We start from the raw sequence: 11,679 nt of genomic DNA, 5'->3' as shown, positions 1-11,679 counted from the left end.
CCAATGTTCATAGCAGCACTATTTACAATTGCCAAGACATGGAAGCAACCTAAATATCCATTGACAGATGAATGGATAAAGAATATTTGGTCTATATATACAGTGGAATACTACTCATCTATAACAAAGAATGAAATAATGCCACTTGCAGCAACATGGATGGACCTAGAGATTACCATACTAAGTGAAGTAAGTCAGAAAGAGAAAGACAAATACTACCTGATATCACTTATATGTGGAATCTAAAATATAACACAAATGAATTATTTACAAGACAGAAACAGACTCACAGACATAGAAAACAAACATGGTTACCAAAGGAAAAAGTGAGGGAGGAATAAATTAGGAGTTTGGGATTAGCAGATACAAAATACTATATATAAAATAAATAAACAAGGTCCTACTGTATAGCACAGAAAACTATATTCAATATCCTGTAATAAATTATAATAGAAAAGAATATGAAAAAATATGTAATATATGTGTAACTGAATCACCTTGCTGTACACCAGAAACTAACACAAACTTGTAAATCAACTATACTTCAATAAAAAAAAAAGAGTGAAAAGACAACCCAAAAATGAGAAAAATGTTTGCAATCACATTATCTGATAAGTATCTAGTACCCAGAATGTATAAAGAACACTTACAGTTCAACAACTCAATTAAAAGATGGGCAAAGGACCTGAAAAGACATTTCTCCAAAGAAGACATACAAATGTCCATTAACGGATGAATGGCTAAACAAAAAGTGGTATGTTCATACGATGAAATATTCAGCCTTAAAAGGGAATGAAATACAGACAGAGGCTACAACATGAAAACGTTATGCTAAGTGAAAATAGCCAGACACAAAAGGTCACATATTGTATGATTCTACTTATACAGTGTATCAAAAAATAGGCAAATATATACAGAAGGCAAATTAGTGGTTGCTTATGAAAGGGAAAATGGGGGATTGGGAGGAGGGCAATATCTAAAAGGTACAGGGTTCCTTTTTGATGATGAAAATGTTCTAAAAATTTAACTGATGGTGGTCGGACTTATCTGTGGTCGGACTTATCTGTGATGATACTAAAAAAAAACATTGAATTGTACACTTTAAATGAGTGAATTGTGTGGTATGTGAATTATATCTCAATAAAGCTGTTTTAAGTAGAGAAAGGATTCGCCAATATCAATGAGAGCTGAAGACATGCAAACTTTATGACCCAGCAATCCTAGCTGTAGGTATATATCTGACAGAAGATTACACACATGTTCATCCAAAGTCAAGGGCAAGAATGGTCATAGTAGTACCATTAAAAATAGACCTAAAGTGGAAACTGAAATGCTCATCATCAGGAGAATGGATAAATTGTGATATATTCAAATAATGAAATGTATGTAACAATGAAAAGGAACAAACTACAACTACATACACCAATATGAATCTCAAAAAACTCAAAACTGAGCAAAAGAAGCCAGATGCAAAATAGCACTTTTTGTATGATTCCATTTATATAAAGTTCAACACTCAGTGAGCCTAATCTATGAAATTAGAAGTCAGGATACTGTTTACTGTTGAGGGTAAATGACTGGAAAGGGAGAACAAATTGGCTTTTGTGGGGCTAATGTTCTATTTCTTGATTTGGGTGTTGGTTAGACATGTGTGTTCCTTTTCTTTGAAAATTCATCAGGCTTTACACTTATAATTTGTGTATTTTTATGTCTTTATGTTATATTCTAATAAAAAACTTAAGATTTTCAGAATATCTTTGAAAACAGGCTTTTAAGTCCCAAGACGATTGCTCCTATTTTTGTGATAACTTCTTGATACTCTTCCATTTTTTTCATTGTATAGTTATTACTCTATTTTTCAATCTTTTTTTTTCTAAGAGCAAGCCATTGCTTGCCCATATTAAGCCTTAATGCAAAGTAGAAGTGACCTCTCTTCAAGACACTTTATTTCCTATTGTCTGAAAATTGTGGAGCGGATTTTGTAACAACAAGGCACTTTACTGCCATCTACTGGTACATTGCCACAGCAAAGCAATACATTACAATGTCTACCAGTGAGTGGTACCCGCTTAGATGTGACATGCTCCTGCAAGAAACAACTTTCCTATCTGAATGTAATAACCTCACCATTTGGCACTTCAGTGACAAACCCTGCAAATAGTAGAGTGCTGACACTCATTACGTTTTTCTTTTTTTCCTGTCTGATGTTATTCTTAAAGACATGGTTCAAGTATTCACTATTAGTTGTATCACTGCAAAGCTTAAGCTTATTTGGACAAACATATGAAAGTAGAAGTTCAATAAATGCCAATCAAATTCTTTACATCAAAGAATAATTGATTTGCTTTTTCTTTACCTAAGTCTGAATCCAGAACAATCCTGGATGTCTTAGGACTACTTTTCTAGCTCAAAACATTCTGTGAAACAGCCGATAACCTTTTCAGAAGCCTCCATTAATGTGCTGATTGTTCAGGCCATCAGAGGTGCAAGGCACTCTCCTAAACATTTTATATCTACTAATTCATTTAATCCTCTAATCCCTATCTGTACAGTACCCATTATCTGCACTTTACAGATGAGGCAACTGTAGCACAAAAATTTAAGTTATATTACAAGGAATGATATTTCAAAAATACTTTCTTTGGGGAGCTTATAGTCTATTAGGAATACAAAACAAAAGGAAAAACATGTAAGGATTAAAAAAGAAGAAACTAGAGAAGAAAATGCTTTGAACCCTGTAGGACAAGTCATTTTTCTCCTTTCGGTCCCAGTTTCCTCATCTGCATAACAAGAAGTTTGGACTTATCCAAGGATACATAGCTAATAAATGACAGAGCTAGAATCTGAACTTGAGAATTTTGGCTTCAGAGCTCAGTCTTGTAATCACTGTGCTATACTTAGTGCCAGTTCATGGCCTGTTTCTGTTCTTTGCTGCCTTCCTGTGGGCAACAAATATCTATGTTACCTATGCTCCTGCTACTTTCACCTATGGGATATGTAGGTGCCCAAGTGGGCCCCTGAATGCAACTCCCTGCATTCTTGCCAATCCCAGGAAAACCTCTAACCTTTGATTTAAGGACAGGGATAACAAGGTTAAAAAAATGAAGATATTGGCTTAGGTTCTGGTATATATTTTTTAATTATGGTAAAATTATATAACATAAAATTTGCCATTTTAACTATTTTTAAGTGTATAGCTCTGTGGCATTATTGTGCAACCATTACCACTATCCATCTCCAGAACATTTTTTTATCTTCCCCAACTGAAATTCTGTACTCCTGAAATAGTAACCATCCATTACTCCCTCTCTTCAGTACTTGGCAATCAGTATCCTACTTTCTGTCTCTATGAACTGACTACTCTAGGAATCTAATATAAGAGGAATCAGATAGTATTTGTCCTTTTGTGACTGGCTTATTTCACTTAGCATAGTATCTTCAAGGTTCACCCATGTTACAGCATGTGTCAAAGTTTCCTTCCTTTTTAAGGCTGAATAATATTCCATCATTTGTATATGCCACATTTTGCTTATCCATTCATCTGACAGACACTTGGGTTGCTTCCACTTTTGGCTATGGTGAATAATGCTGCTATAAACATGGGTGTACAAATATCTGTTCAAGTCCCTGTTTCTACTTTTTAGGGGTAAATATCCAGAAGTGGGATTGCTGGATCATATGGTAATTCTATATGTAACTTTTTGAGGAAACTTCAAACTGTTTTCCACAGCTGCTGAACCATTTACATTCCCAACAGCAACACGTAAGTGTTCCAATTTCTCCATATCCTCACCAACACTTGTGATTTTGTTTTGAGTGTGTGTTTTTTAATAATAGCCATTCTATTACTAATGAATTGAATTCATAGAATTCATTCCATATGAGTGAAGTGGTCTTATTGCGTTTTTGATTTGCATTGCCCAGTGACTAGTGATGTGGAATGTCTTTTCATGTGCTTATAGGCCATTTGTATGTCTTCTTTAGAGAAATGTCTATTCAGGTCCTTCACCAAGTTTTAAATTGGATTTTTGTTGTTGCTGAGTTTCTAGAATCTTTCAGAGCTTTCTTACCTTTAGAAATTTTTGTGAGACTTGGAGGTGTGTTGATGATGTCATAGTCTCTGGGCTGGCTTTTGGCAGAATCCTTGTCTCTGTAGGATATAATAACCAGAGTTTCTCATTCAGTATTTCAGATTAATTAGTCAATCAAGTAATTCATTAATTGTATCATTATCCAAAGAGTCACTCTTTGATTATATCAGATTTCCAGGCTAATACAAAAGAGTACATGTTCATTTATTTATAAGAAGTTCAAGAATTGCCAAAGTTGACCTATGGTCTAGAACTTAGAATAATAGTAGTTACCTCTGGGGAGCAAGAATTGACTTGGGTGGGGGACAAATTCTGGGTTGATAATTCCCTAACTTGATCTAGGTGGTGGTAACACAGGAACGTAGGTGAAAGTTATTAGGTATACATGTAAAATGTTTGCATTTTCTTGTACCTAAATTATATCTTGCTTTTTAAAAGTTAAAAGAAAAAAATTTTTGAATTTATTTCTCAGGCTGTTGTAAATCCTTTTGGTGTTAACTTTATGGGCTCAAGTGTCTGAGGTGCCCCTTTGGCCACCTGTGGTTCATTTTATTTTTCTCTGCCCCTCTGGGCCCAGCACCAGCACAGTACTCAGGATTCACACACAGCAAATATTTATTGAAGGTTTCCTCTGTGTCAGGCACTGTGCTATGTACTGAGGAAACATAGGTAAACAAGGTGGTTAAAGTCTCTCTCCTAATGGGGCCCAAAGTGTAGTGGTGAAGACAGGAATTAAACAACTTAGTGCATCCTATTGAGGATGAGTAAGAAAACCTATGAGTAAGAAAACCTATCTGGAGAATCCTCAAGGAAGGTATCCTTGGGTTAGTGATGTTTGAGCTGGGATCTGAAGGCTGATGAATTATTTAAGTGGGGAGCATTTCAGGCAGAGGGATCAGCATGTGCAAGGGTCCTGAGAAGAGAGGAAGTACAATGTGTGAAGATCAATGTAGTTACAGCCCAGAGAGAAGGGAAGAGGGCCCTGAGATAAGTCTGGAGATGTGGGAAGGACAACAGTGAGACAGCTATTTGGCCTTTATCTTAAGAGCAACTTGGAACCATCAAATAGTTTTAAATAGGGGAGAGACGTGAATAGATTTCTGACTTAGAAACATTACTCTAACAGTAGGGTGGAGAATAGATTTGAGTGGAGCCAGGGAGAATGTGAAAAGGCCTTAGATGGCTACTGCACCAATCCAAGCACAGAGTGTGTGCTTAATAAATATTTGGGGAGTGAAAGGACTCCTATCCCTTTTTCTTAGATGAGACCAGTATGCCTGTGCTATGCAATCAGCTAACAACCCACCAGCTCATCTACCTAATGTGGTGCTCGTAATAGACCCTTAACTCCCATTTTACAGATGAGAAAGCTGAGGTTCAGAGGCAAAGAAAATCACACAGCTATTAAGTGCAAAAGCCAGATGGGAATTCAGGCCTGTATGATACACATTAAGTCCAGTGCTGGGAAAGCCTCCCTACATTTGGGGAGAGTGGAGGGGGCCACACTCCTTTGTACCTACGGAGCTTGCTAGGGTAATGGTGGTGGGAAAAAGTAGAGAGGGACTTATAGGCAAATAATAAAGGCTAAAGTTGTCTATATCACCATTAACGTTATTAGACTATGTGTCAGGCACTGTGCCAAGTGCTTTCCATGTCTTCCCTCATTTCCTCTTTCCAAACACTATTATTATCCCCACATTTCAGGTGCATAAACGGAAGCTTGGAGAGTTGACTTGCCCAAGGATACTTGGCTAGAGGGCTCCTATAGAAATGTGCAATGACTCCAAAGTGGCGGCAGCAACCACTGGCGATATTACAGCGCCAGGAGACACATATATCTAACAGTCCCGAGTTCTAAGCTCTGCACCCAAGTGAGCCGGCGCACGCTCGGCCTCGCGGTCCCTGAGACGTTTGGTCACGTGGCCAAGGCCCCGCCCCCAGGTCTGTCCCGCCCCCTCCCGCGCTCCCTCCCTCTCTCCCTCCCTCCCCCTCCCTCTCTGGCCCGGTCCGGCCCATCCCCCTCCCCGCCGGCTCCCTGAGGCCCAGCCGGGTCGGGCTGCGGGCGGCCGGGCGCCGACGGCCGGACTGACGGGCACACACGAAGACGGACGGGCGGACACACGGAGGGCCGCGGGCACGCACGGCCCGGGCCGGTGCTCCGAGGCCCGCCCGAGAGGGCTGGGGCCGCGCTCAGGTGAGGTGACGGCGACGCGGGCCCGTAAGGGGTGGGCCCGCCGGGCGTCCAAGGTGCCGGCTCGGCTGGCTCGGCTAGAAGGAGGCGCCGCCCGGGCCCGGCGCGGGAAAATGGCGCCGGCCGACAGTGGAGCATAGCCCCTGTGAGGGCCCGGCCCGGAGCCGCCCCGCCCGCCGCGCTCGTGTCCCCGTCGCCATGTTGGGGAGCGGGCCCTGGGCCTGCGGGCGGGGGCGCTGGAGGAGCGGGGCACAGTCCGGGTGGGGAGGGTGTGGGACGCGGGGTCTGGGGCACGGAGGGAGTGCTGGGCCAGCCGGGGTCTGCACGGGGTGGCGCTCCAGGCCCGAGGAACTGGCGGGAGCCGGGCGTGGGGTCGTGGCCGGGGTTGCGGCGAGAGGACGCTAGGTCCAAACGGAACCGGGGTCGGGATCTGTGGGGCTCGTGGGACAAGACATGGAGCAGGGTTAGGCTGTGGGCGGTGTTTAGGACCCCAAGTAGGTAGGGCCCGGTGGGGCGTGGGATCCGAGCTCAGGCTGTCAGGGCTGGGACAGTTCTTTGAGGTGGTGGTGAGAGGGTTGATTAGAAATTGGGGCCCTTTAGGTACAGACGGGGGTATCAGATTGGGGCAGTGCTCAGAGTCGCGGGGCAAGTCTGTATAACTCTCAAGGGACTGAGGAGTGGGTGTCCCCAGGATCCTCCATTCCTTATGGAGGAGAGCAACAGGAAAAAGGAAGGCTTTGATGAGGAAGCGAGAAAAGAAGGACTGAGGTTTGGATGCAGGACCTGGTCAGCAAAAAGGGTCCAGAGTGGTACTGGTTGACAAGAAGAGAGAGAGCCTCCGTCAACTTAGGGAGTTTGTGTGTGTCTTTAAAAGGAGGGACTGAGCCTGTTTGTGGGCGGTGACCCAAGGTGTCTTCCCAGGAAGGGGACAGCCCCTGTTTTAAGAGCAGGGTCACCTGGGGAGGTCATCAGAAAGGCGTTTTTGAAGCCGTTGAGAATGAAGAGGATTGAATGTGTAAAAACTATAAAGACATTAGAGCATGTAGCGATTCCAGATCTTGTAGTGATTGTAACTGAGACACAGAAAGGTAAAGTTGCCTTCTCAACATCTTACCAGTTAGTGGCAGAAGGGATACTGGAACTCAGGCCTGCTGCCTTCACATTCAACACACTGCCTTAGAGGAATTTGCTAGCTGAGAGAAAAGTATTAAGAAGTCAAGCATGGCAGCGTACATCAAAGAACTATGAATTAATTTTGTTTTTGTAATGAGTTCAAGTACAAAAGCTGAGGGGGATACAAAAAAGTATAGGTAACCAGCTATTTGATAATTTCTAGTGCACCTCCATTTGTGCAAAGAAGTTATCTTCTGGACCCTTTTGACTTCCAACTTTCTAGTTTTCAGAGATGCTCCTTCTCTTCTATATGTTTACTGTACAGCAGAGGGACACAGAAAACCTAAAAAGGTAACAGTGAACAATGGTAGAGACCCAGGGTCTCTATCATACCAAACTTTAATTGAAGTTTAATCATAATAGAGAAGAGTTCAAAGTCCCCATGGGCTATGATTGAAGGAAATGAGGGAAACTATGCAAATCAATCATGGTATAGTAGTCCCAGAGCTCCCACGTAATCAAAAAGGACTTGAACAAAAAGATTAGGAGGATGTTCATAGCAATAAGATTTTCAATATATGTTCAATATGTATATAAAACAACTTATTTGTCCTGGGTGTTTCTAATGCAGGAAGGCCTAACCTTGTTTGTGCTATCAGCCCCTTTAGCATCAAGCAAAGCTTATTGATCCCTCTCAGAATAATATTTTTAATTGCATAAAGCAAAATACATTGGATTATAGAGAAACCAATTCGACTGAAATACATGTACCAAAATACACAAATTGTGATATAGTAATATAGATATACTTATTTATCAGCAAATTAAGAAATCAGATTTAGTGGTGGGTCTGATAATTATAATTTTAAAGACTTGATGAACATAAATAATTCTTTAAGATATTTGCAACAATTATATTATGATATAAAGATATCTGTGATTACTGTGGCAGAGTCACAGATACTGCTAATACCAGAATGGTTATTGCCTGCATTCGTATTTGAAGAAAATGGTGACTTTCAGTTAGAGAGCTTAGTGAAAATAAAGAGGCAATTTTTTTCCTATCCAAGTCCGTAGACTGCCTCCCAAATTCTGTCTGTGGACCCCAGGTTAAGAAACCACTATTCAGCAGACATTTACTGTGCACTGAGACATCTACTTTCGTCAACCATTATGCTAGGCTCTGAGGATTCAGAGGTCTTTAAGACAGGACAGGGTCTTTTCGCTTTAGATATTTAATCCCATAAGAGAAGTGGGCATATAAACAATGATAGTTCAGGATGGTAAATGCTGAAGGAGAGTTATCAGAGGTTCTAAGGACACAGAGGTGGTCATATCTCTGTTCTAGGAATCAGGGAAGATTTTGTGAACCAGTGGCACTTGAGACATGTCCTGAAGGGTAGAGGAGTTTGCCAGATGCAGAGTTGGAAGAGAAGAGCCTTCAGGTAAGGACATGCGTTTTCAGGGAATATAATTTAGTATGGCTGGTGCATAGTGTGTGTATGAAAGAATGATTGGAGGTGAGACTGGGAAGATTATTTGGAACCCGGTTGTGAAGGATCTTGCTAAGGAATTTGGATTGAATCCTTAGTTGATAGAGAGGGATTCAAGGTTTTCAAGTAGTAGAATTATAATGGGGTTTAATTTTTAGCAGGTAAATGGATGTTTTTCAGAGGGAGGGTTGACTGGAGAGCAGGGAAGGACGAGGTCCTGAACTAAGACAGAAGCTGTGAGCTTTGAACAGAGTTACAATTTTCAGATACTGATATAATTAACATTGTGAGTAGTGAGAGAGTAGGGGAAGTTTTTAGATTTCTAGTTTGGGATGGTGGCTGCCAAAGAGGTTTAAAAAATGGTAAAAAGAAAATAAGTGAGAATTGTCACAGATTATAAGGGAGAAGATGTGTTTTGGTCTCTTAATAGACTTTTGGAAGCCATTGCAAAGCTGTCAAGTGTGATGTTGTTTATTGCTTAAGGAAATCAGAGGTGTCAGCTGTACAAGACTGGGAAGGTATTCTTAAAATGTAGGAAAATCATAGCTATCTCTGTCAGGGGTTGGCAAGCTGTGGTGCCTGGGTCAAATCTGTTCGACCACCTATTTACATAAATAAGTTTTATTGCAACACAGGCACAGTCATTCAGTTACACATTGTCTTTGGCTATTTTCACACCACCAATGGCAGAGTTGAGTAGTTGTGACAGAGAATATATAGCTCACAAAGCTGAAAATATTTACTTTCTGGTCCTTTTCCAAATAGATTTGCCAATTCCTGATCTGTGTGTCTGAATGTTGGATGTTAAACTTCTGATTTGCCATCCAGTACCCATATGATGGAGACTGTCTTGGCATTGTCTTTCTGGCTGAGTCCTCCATGCTCTATGTATCTGCAGCATGACATAGACTCCTGAATATTTTATATTGGTCAGTGATGCAAAGGTCTACTGTTTGGGGTCCTCTGTGTGACAAGTGTGGTTAGTGCCAGGTTTTTACATTTGGGCCCTGCTGGGGCTTGTTTTGCCATTTTTCTACTGGGTTGTCTTTTTGAAAAGATTTCTTTGTATTTTCTGATTGTTAATCCTTTGTTATATATATTACAGATACCGTTTCCCAGTTTGTTGCCAATCTTTTAAAGCTCTTTAGGTTGTGTTTTGTTAAAAAGAAGTTCTGAATTTTAATAAAGACAAATTTATCAATCTTTTCTGTCCCCAAGATTTTGAAATTATTCTTTGTATTATCTTTTTGAATCTCTACTGTTTCATCTTTGATATTTAGGTGTCTGATCTATCTGGAATTGACTCTTGTGTGTGGTGTGAGGTAGGGTCATTTCATCTTTTCCTATGTATGATTAATTATCCCAGCATCATTTATTGAATGGCACTTGTTTTCAAATTGTGAACTCTAGTGAAGTCTATCTGAGGTCCTGTTTCCAGCTCCACTGCTTGCTAACTGTGTGACCTTGAACAAGTTGCATAACCTCTTTGTGCCTCAGTTTCTTCATCTTTAAAATAAAGATAATAGTATTTATCTCACAGAGTTGTTGTGAGGATTGGGTTAATTCATATAACATGTGTAGAGCAATGTGGTGTCTAGAAAATGCTCAACAGTGTTAACTGTTATTTAGCCTTATTGATCATTTCTGATTCCTTGCACCAGGCACAGAATAGAAGCTCAATATGCTCAACACAATTGTAGAATTAATTTAGTTTTCAGATCAAAACAGTATGGTTGAGAGCTAAGTGTTTCAGAAGATGCTTCAGGTTGCTGCTTAAGTTAGCTGCTGCCTTAGACTATCTGCTGGAGTGGAACTCCTCCCGCCCTATCACTTTTGCAGAGAACTTCTGTAGTGGAGGATGCAAACTGGCAGCCTGTAGTTGGATTTGACCTGTTTTGTTTGGCTTTTACGATTTTCTTTTTAATCAATTGAACCCAGGACCTCATGCATGCTAAGCACAGACTCTACTGCTGAGCTGTTATCCTCCAAAATTTTACACAAGTTTCTGACTTATCTTGAAAAATTGGAAGATCTATCAACAGCAAGCCCATACTCTTTCACAGCAATACAAGTTGCAGCCTTTAGATAGGGTGTGCATTTCCTAGTTCTCTGCAGTCCTCACTACTCTCTTGCTTTGCTTATTTACTTTATCACCCTATAGGCATTTGATTTTCTACTTTTAACTTTACTGAAGTTTTCAATATTATTTCTCTTAAACCAATAAATGATCTATTGGGATGAGAAATGGTCAGGATGGCCAGAAGTTGACAGGTGAGTTTGTGGGCAGGTAAAAACTAAAATCTGTTTTGAAGGCTGAGTCATTTTTTATCATAATGAATAAATTTATTATTGAAATTAAAAGATGAGATGAAATTCAAGTCACTGAATATTTAGACATCTACTATGTGCTGGGTACTGTATTAGAAATGACCACATTAGTGATAGAAAACTAGCTGGCCAGCTATATGAACCACTACATAAGAGATCTTTTTGTTTGTGATGTGGAGCTGTTTTCCAAGAGAGCATTTGTATAACAGAGAGGAAATACAGGGATTCATTCATCTTTCAAAAATTTGTTGAGCCCTTCCATGGACATTGGGCTAGAACTCTGCAGAAAAAAGGACGAATCTAGGCAAGGTCACAGTGTCATGTGGGGCATATATAACATGTTATGAAGCTGAGATATCAGAGAATGGTACCTGAAAGAGGTGGCCTTTTAAGCAGGGCTGCCAAAAATGGTTAGGATCTTAATACTTGGAGATGAGACAGTATTTTGCAGGTTGAATGAAAG

General features: G+C 40.5%; 2 protein-coding genes across 10 annotated transcripts in view; one reads left to right on the top strand and one right to left on the bottom strand.

Annotated features, from left to right (window-relative positions):
- LOC116658005 (60S ribosomal protein L29-like) overlaps positions 1-11,679 on the bottom strand; it is an 801,314-nt gene that overhangs the window by 269,396 nt on the left and 520,239 nt on the right. The window lies entirely within an intron of this gene.
- The window catches only part of NCOA6 (nuclear receptor coactivator 6), an 86,632-nt gene continuing 81,032 nt past the window's right edge, over positions 6,080-11,679 (top strand). For 3 of the 9 annotated variants that reach the window (XM_032462152.1, XM_032462151.1, XM_032462150.1), the window contains exons 1-2: positions 6,082-6,285; positions 8,744-8,840. The gene's annotated coding sequence lies outside the window, so the exon portion shown is untranslated. Of the gene's footprint in view, positions 6,286-6,584; positions 7,747-8,743; positions 8,841-11,679 lie in introns of those variants that run through there. The other 6 variants (XM_032462143.1, XM_032462145.1, XM_032462155.1 and 3 more) reach the window with 5 other exon arrangements.

Source organism: Camelus ferus, chromosome 19, assembly GCF_009834535.1.
Source record: "Camelus ferus isolate YT-003-E chromosome 19, BCGSAC_Cfer_1.0, whole genome shotgun sequence".
Classification (NCBI taxonomy): domain Eukaryota; kingdom Metazoa; phylum Chordata; class Mammalia; order Artiodactyla; family Camelidae; genus Camelus; species Camelus ferus.
The sequence above is the reverse complement of the archived record's forward strand: the minus strand, read 5'-3'. Positions and strand labels throughout refer to the sequence as shown.